General features: G+C 40.3%; 1 long non-coding RNA gene across 1 annotated transcript; it reads left to right on the forward strand.

Annotated features, from left to right (window-relative positions):
• Positions 1-2,964: 2,964 nt before the first annotated feature.
• On the forward strand, positions 2,965-4,597 carry LOC144373914 (uncharacterized). Its single transcript, XR_013433472.1, has 3 exons — positions 2,965-3,214; positions 3,475-3,741; positions 4,350-4,597. It is a non-coding gene; the product is annotated as an uncharacterized LOC144373914 (long non-coding RNA).
• The last annotated feature ends 3,018 nt before the right edge of the window (positions 4,598-7,615 follow it).

A 7,615-nucleotide genomic window follows, 5' to 3' on the forward strand; every position in this document is an offset into this window, starting at 1 on the left:
TAAATGTAGAATCATGTCTTGGCAAATAGGAATAGTTTGAGCTCTTCTTTTCCTATCTATGTTCCTTTAATTTCTTTCTTTTGTCTAATTGCTTTGGCTAGGGTTTCAAGAACTACGTTGAATAGGAGTAGGAAAAAGAGGGCATCCATGTATTGTTTCAGTTTTTAGAGTGAATGCTTTCATTTTTCCCCATTTAGAATGATGTTGGCTTGGGTTTAGCATGGATAGTTTTTACAATGGTAAGCTATGTCTCTATTATCCCTATTTTTATCCTGTTTTGAGCACAAATGGATGCTGATTTTTGTCAAATGCTTTTTCTGCATGTACTCACAGAATCATATGATTCTGGTCTTTAGGTCTATTGAATTACATTTATTGATTTCCATCTGTTGAAACAACCTTGCAGCACTAGAATTAACCACATTTGATCATGATGCAGTATCTTTTTAATATGTTTTGATATGCTACTTGCAATTATTTTATTAAGAATTTTTGCATCTATGTTCATCAGGTATATTGATCTGAAATTTTCTTCCCTTGAAGTGTCTTTGTCTGGTTTTGGTATCAAGATGATATTAGATTCATAGAATGAGTTGGGAAGGTCCCTCTTCTTTCTTACTTCATGAAATAATTTGGTGTAAGTTCTTCTTTGAAGTTCTGGTATATTTTGGCTGAGAGCCTATCTGGTCCTAGGCTTTTCTTTGTTGATAGCTTTTTGATGGTGTCTTCAATATCATTGTTTGAAATTGGTACATTCAAATTTTCTATGCCCTCCTGATTCAATTTAGTAGATCATATGTATCTAGAGATTTAAGACAGAAACTTTTGACAAACTGGTATTTTCTTAAAGAAACTTCCTCCAATACCAGAGATCTTGAATAGCCTCCAGATCAATCATCCAGAAACATCTCTCCACATAATTGAAGAACTTGGCTTCCATTTTGGGAAGAGAAGGACCCTTTTGTACTTTCTTTTATTTCTGTTTTTTTGCTTTGGCAGAAGTGGGTCTTTGGTTTTTCAGGAGTTTTTCCCTGTGTTCTGGAGGATTCTTGACCTCTTGATCTAGGTGTCAGTGGTTTTTCATCTTCCCTGTTCTTATGTCATTGTTGTGCATTTTTAGCTGAAGAGTCACAAAGAGGTTTCCTCACTAGTGCTTTTATTTAGTTTCTTCATCAACAAAATCATCATCTTTAGTAGCAACAAGTTTTACTGCTTTCTGTTGAACCTTACTACTGCTTCTAGGGTCCAACTGCTTTTCATATTCACTAAAGAGCTTGACATCCTTCTATGCTTCTGACCTGGGATCGTCCTCCACAGTGTGCATAGACCAGGGACCACACTTCATATCAAGACCATACATGGTATAATTTTCAAGTCCCCAAGGGAAATTATTTACTGCACAGACATTTTTCAAAACTGCCACCATTGCCTTACTGGGACTGCCTTCATAATCCATTGCCTTTGTTTCAGCAAGGTGCAGTTCATTCTTTGCACCACCCATCAAAAGACCATTCTTAAAAATTACTTGTGTTCATTTTCATCATTATCCACCTGAAAGTGATCATCTTTGTCAGCCTCTATTTCTCAACCAAAAAGGTAATTCTGGGGCTCTAGGGCTCGTGTCTGTATTGACTGAATCTCTCATTGTGGGGTATTGAATGCAAATGGATCTCAGTCTTTAAGAAGACGGGTTTGAAAGGTTAGAGGTAATGGGACAGAGGAGAGTGAGGTTGGGAAAAAATACAGACATGGGAAGAAAGCAGATAGCAAAAGAGGCAGGGAAAAGAGGAGAAGCAGTATGTAGAAGGAAGGAACTCATATAACCTCCAGCAAGCTCTGCTTCCCCTACAGAGACTGGGTATTCACAGTGAATTTTGTTTTTTAACATCTGCATTTCTAATTTTTAGAATTCTATTAATAAGTAATTCTGTTTTGCATTACCTGCTAAACATGCCTCAAACAACCTTTTTCTTCATTGAGTTTCAATAGACTGGTCCTTAGTCCTCCAATGGTAGGTTTGGGGCATGCCCACACCCTAGAGGCTAATTTTGCGCATTTCTCTGAGACTTATTCTCAATAGAAAGTCTCCAGTATATTCCAGTAGCTATCTTCTTTTGCTACTTATGCTGCTAGTAGAATCTTGGAAGACTGTGAGTCATAAGTGTTAGCAAGAACTGGTTAGGGGTTGGGTTTGTAGCTCAATGGTAGAGCACCTACCTTGCATGTGTGAGGTACTGGGTTTGATCCTCAGCACTACATAAATAAATAAAATAAAGGTTTCATGTCCATCTAAACTAAAAATAAAATAAAAAATAAAAAAGAACTGGTTGGGAACAGAGAGAAGAGATTGGGGCTCCATGCTGGGCACAGATAAGTGGATACCTCTTCTAAAGAATGGGGAAAGGGTGTGGTTTGGCTAGAGAGGTTCCCTGGAATCTGATGATCAGCTCATAGGGCACCAGCCTAGGACACCAGACTAGGTTCTGTGCTCCTGTGTGGCAGCTCCCCTCTGCTGCCATGTTCCTGTATCTACTCCATGATGATCTGCCTGAACACCAAGACCATGATGAATTGACCTGTGATCCCTGATGCCTCCTTTTTCTCTCTATTGGAAATACTGACTGTTCAGCTAGGTTTTAAGTTTCAGGAGGACAGATACCATCTTGTATTTTTTGTACCCAAAAGTTAGTAGAGGTCACTGAAAGTGCTTTCAGATTTTCTCCTGGTAACACTGTGCCTGTGAGGGGTCCCTGATAGAACAAGAGCATCCTACAATCTCAGTTAAATGTGACACCAAAATAAGGATCTAGAAGATTGAGGGGGTCTAGGATAAAGAGTCCTCTATCTGCCAGCCTGGCCCTTCAGAGGGAGTCTGAGAGTCACAAAAGGATGGAAACTAATGGCCCTCTTCTCCCTGTCCTGAACCTCATATCCATGTTTCTCTCACAGTTACTCACTCTCTTTGCCTCAACTTCACTGTCAAATCTCAGTGCAGACCTGGGGAGTCCTGGTGTGAAGTGCAGGGCTCAGTGGATAAGACTGCTTTCCTTCAGTATGACTGTGAGAGCAATAAGATCAAACCTTTGGGTCACCTGGGAAGGGAGGTGAATGCCACCAAAACATGGACACAATTGACCGAAATGCTGAGAGAACTGAGGCAAGATCTCAGGATGATCCTGCTTGACATGGACTTGGAAAAAAAATAAGACCATGGGTAAGTATGGAATGGGGTGAAGAGATAAAACAGGAGAGAGGAAGGGATGGAGTGTACATGTGGAGAAGGCTCTGGATGTATTTGTGTAAAAGAGATTAACATTGGCCCAGCCTTAGAGGGATATGGGGCTTAATGGGCAAGAAAGGGCAAATCTGGAAGAAAAGAATACAGGCCTCTAAATGTGCAGAGAAATGCTCAACTTATTGGGAGGTGATGAATCTATCAAGAGTGAAAGATGATAGTTTTGTTGTGTATTGCAGGTCATCTCACCCTGCAGGCCAAGATGTCTTGTCAGTTTGAAGGAAAAAATCACATTGGTTCATTCTGGAATTTCAGCATTGATGGACAGCCATCTCTCTACTTAAATGTGATGCACATGGAGTGGACAGTGATTAATCCTAGAGCCAGAGGAATCAAGGAGAAGTTGGAGAATGAGAAAGAACTGACAGAACGTTTAAGGAAGGTCTCCATGGGAGATTGCAATCAGTGGCTCGGGGAATTCTCAGAGCACTTGGAGGAAATGCCAGGTAGAGAGCTGAGTTACTATGAAACTCAGCAGGATGGGAAAGATGTGGGAATTCTCTTTAAAGGTCTGATGACTTCCCTGTGGGGTGTGAGCATGTGCATATAATGGAAAATTTGATGGGCTGAATGACTGACTTCTTCATCGGCTTCTTGACTGGACAATCAGTGATAGCCATGTGGATTTGTCACTAGCCTCCTTTCTCATCTCACCTCCCAAGGTCTCTTCTTTACAGAAGCCCCCATTGTCCATTAATCAATGATGCAGTCATTAATGGTCGGCCAACTAGTTCCCAGGTATATATATATATATATATATATATATATATATATATATATATATATATATATATATATATATTTCTGTAAACTTCCAGGCCTTCTCTTGTTACAACAAATTGGATGGACTTTTGCTGTCCTCTCCAGTTGTAATGTGAGCTGTATAAGGACATAGCACAACCTCTGTTCATCTCTGTACCCCCAGGACCTGGTAGAATAATTGTCCCATGATGAGTCAGTATATATGAGTTGAATGCACTGTATGGGGAAAACAGGTGCTGAACAATGGATATTTTTAATTTTGACAGGGATTTTGCTCTTTTGTTTGTTTTAGCACCAACATCAACAGTCCCAGTTACCAGTGGGTCTCCACGTACCTCATCTGTTTCAGTGACCAGCTTAGGGATCATCATTGTCTTAATTTTAGTCGTCAGTCATCATCATCTTCATGCCCATCAAGTTGTATAGGAAATCAACAGACACCATGAAAGGTGAGAAATAGTCTGTCCTCTGGCCTTTGGGTGGTGCTGTCTCAGTCTGGTAGGGCCTTAGGACAGGTGTCCCACCAGTTTCACCCAAGCCCCTGGCCACTGATATCTCTCCACAGAAGTAATGGCCTTCCTTAGCCTTGAGCACTGCCCATTCCACAGTAGTGCTGGAATGACTGCTGCTGAGTAGAGGAGGCCACTGTAGGTAGCACAGCAGTGCAGTGAGAGGAGGGACACATAGGAGTCTCCTCCTGAGTGGGGCAGTGCCTCAGATCTGGAGAATCTGGTGGGTGTTGGCTCCAGATCTTTGGTTGAGGAGTTATTTGCTCTCTGAGAAAATATAACACAGGTTAATAGTTTTCCTTAATGTGTAGAAGCTGTTCCATCATCTACTATGTCTTCTGTGGACCATGGGAAGGCAACATCATCAGACCACCCTTGGTGGCAAGAAGTGTCCTTAGATGACTGTCTCTACTCTGCCACTCTTTCCAACAAACTATCCTCCATTTGAGTGGAATTGGAAAGCCTGTAGACATTTTCCTTATTTATAGAGGAAGATGATTTAAAAGGATATTTATCTTGATTTAATGAGGTTTATCTATGTATTCACACTTATTTTTGTATATAATTAAGTTACTGATGGACAGAAACCACAAGTCAACTCTGCTAACTCACTAGATATTATGACACAAATGATTAAGGCCATAGAGTGAAGTGACATGTGGATATATTAACATCTTGTTGTGACACCTGGCACAAAAGACTCTTAGCAACCTTCATTGCAACCCAGAGGAACAAGGCATGTTCTGTCCAAGAAAGATTGGATCTGAAGTCCTGGAGGTGGGCAGGAGGCTCTTTCAGATATTCTTTCCTTAAGGGCTCTGCCGCAGCCTTGGGGATAAGGGCTGCTCCCCAGACACATCATCTATGAATCTTTAGAGCTGTTTCCCTCTCAATAGATAATCACTGTTAGAATTAATAATTCCTCGTACTAAACATTGCCTCTATAAATTACTTTAGTTTTAGTTTCACAATTGGACCTAGAGTGACACCACTGCTCTCCAAATCATTATTCTGTATTATTTTGGCATGGCCAGTGAGTAACTCACCACACAAATGCCCCTTCCCAATGCATACTTCTCAGTCTTCTCTAAAACTACCAGTGAAGTTCCCAGTGACTGGATACGCTGAAGCAGAAGGATCAAGTTCAAAACCAACCTCAGCAACTTTTTTTTTTAAAAAATGGCATCTTTTTTTTCTTATAATATTTTTGTTTTGTTTTAGTTATTTATTTTTAGTATTTTTATTTGCTCTTTTTAATTATACATGATAGTAGAACGTATTTTGACATATCATACATACATGGAGTATAACTTCCCATTGTTGCGGTTTTTACATGATGTGGAGTTACACTGTTCATGTATTTATATATGAACATAGGAAAGTTATGTCTGATTCATACTGTTTTTCCTTCTCCCACCCCCCTCTGTTTCCCCATTTACCTGTGTCTAATCCCGAGAACCTCCCCTTATTGTGAGTCAGCCTGCAGCCTCAGTAGCTTAGTGAGGCTAAGCAAGTTCGGAAGACTGTATCAAAAATAAATAAATTTCAAAGCACTGGCAGTATAGCTCCGTGGTACTGTGCCTTTGGATTCAGTTTCCAATATCAAAAATTTCTATTTCTTAATAAAAAGTAAAATTGTATAAGTAAATATTACCTAATATTTTCAAAAGATTAGTCTACCATTCATGTCAGTATGAAACACATGAGATCATCTGAACAGGTAAATGTTGTTGCCCCTGTACACCCAACATAGGAAGCCTATTTAAGAGCTGGAGGAGCACACTTGTTTCCTCTTGGAGTTCTCACAATTTGTCTTGAAAACTGGTTCAAGAATCTTTTACAAAAAATTATATTTTCCAAGTCTCATAACAAGAAGACTTAGGTAGTCCTTCTAGAACTCTCCTCTAAACCAGCACTTCTCAACTACAGATGATTTTGTCCATCAGTGGAACATTTGGCACTTTCTGGAGGCAAATTAGGCTATTACAACTGGGTAGAGGGTGTGAACTATCTGGCCCAAATGGCAGTAATTATCAGGCTAAGAAATCTCTCAGAATTTGGACTGGCCTGTGCCCATTGCCCATAACACATTACCACACGTCGCTCACATCCTCCTTGGGTGAGGAAGTGGGTACCCATCAGAGGGATGGACTGCTGTGAAATAAAAGCAAAAGGCAAGAATTATATATTTTCAAAGCAATGTCATGACCTGTTTAGCTGACCAGAGGGGTCTGACTTCTAACAAAGAAAAAGCCCATGCTTGCTTATTTATAGTGGTACAGAACAAAGGGGATAGATAGAGATTTCCTTGGGGCGGGAAGGTGGACAGGATGAGAGTGGAGACAAACAGGTTGTTTATCCTTGGCAGGTTATGCCTATTTCCAGTGGCTGTGTTTGAACAGGAGCTTAGAGCCAGGTCAGGATCCCAGCATGATCTGGGATATCTCCAACTAGAGAATTCTACCCAGGAGTCCTGGAAGACTGACTTCCCTGCCTTAATGGCTCCAACACTGTACAGTTTGCATACAGTTCACACATGGCTCCTAACACATAACACAGTTCCAACAGTGGCCAATCTTATTGTCTGCACATTCATCAAAGCCCAGGAATGGAACTTATTTGCACAGGAAATTAGAATTTACTAGAATACTGAGGACTGTCATTATCTTGGCTCTCCCCAGGGGCACTCCTATTATCAGGTCTATTCTCTTCCTCTAAGTCCAAGATTCACTCCTTTTGGCTGAACTCTAGAATTATTGTTCAAACTGAAGTAAGGCAGAAAATCATTCAGTGCTTGAAGCTGACAAACATGAATGTCAATACAAAAGGAGCACCCAGTTTGAAGCAAGAGATGGTGATCAGAAAAAAATGGAAAGAACCAGACACTAAAGGGATGGTTTATAACTAATTATTGTAATTTCTGACTGCAAAATTGATTCATACTGATCACAGATTGTTTTAGTCAGCTTTTTCACTGCTATGACTAAAAGACCCAACCAGCACAACTGTAGAGGAGGAAAAGGGGTTTATTTAAGGGCTCACAATTTCC

The sequence above is a fragment of the Ictidomys tridecemlineatus genome, unplaced genomic scaffold (assembly GCF_052094955.1).
Source record: "Ictidomys tridecemlineatus isolate mIctTri1 unplaced genomic scaffold, mIctTri1.hap1 Scaffold_521, whole genome shotgun sequence".
NCBI lineage: Eukaryota > Metazoa > Chordata > Mammalia > Rodentia > Sciuridae > Ictidomys > Ictidomys tridecemlineatus.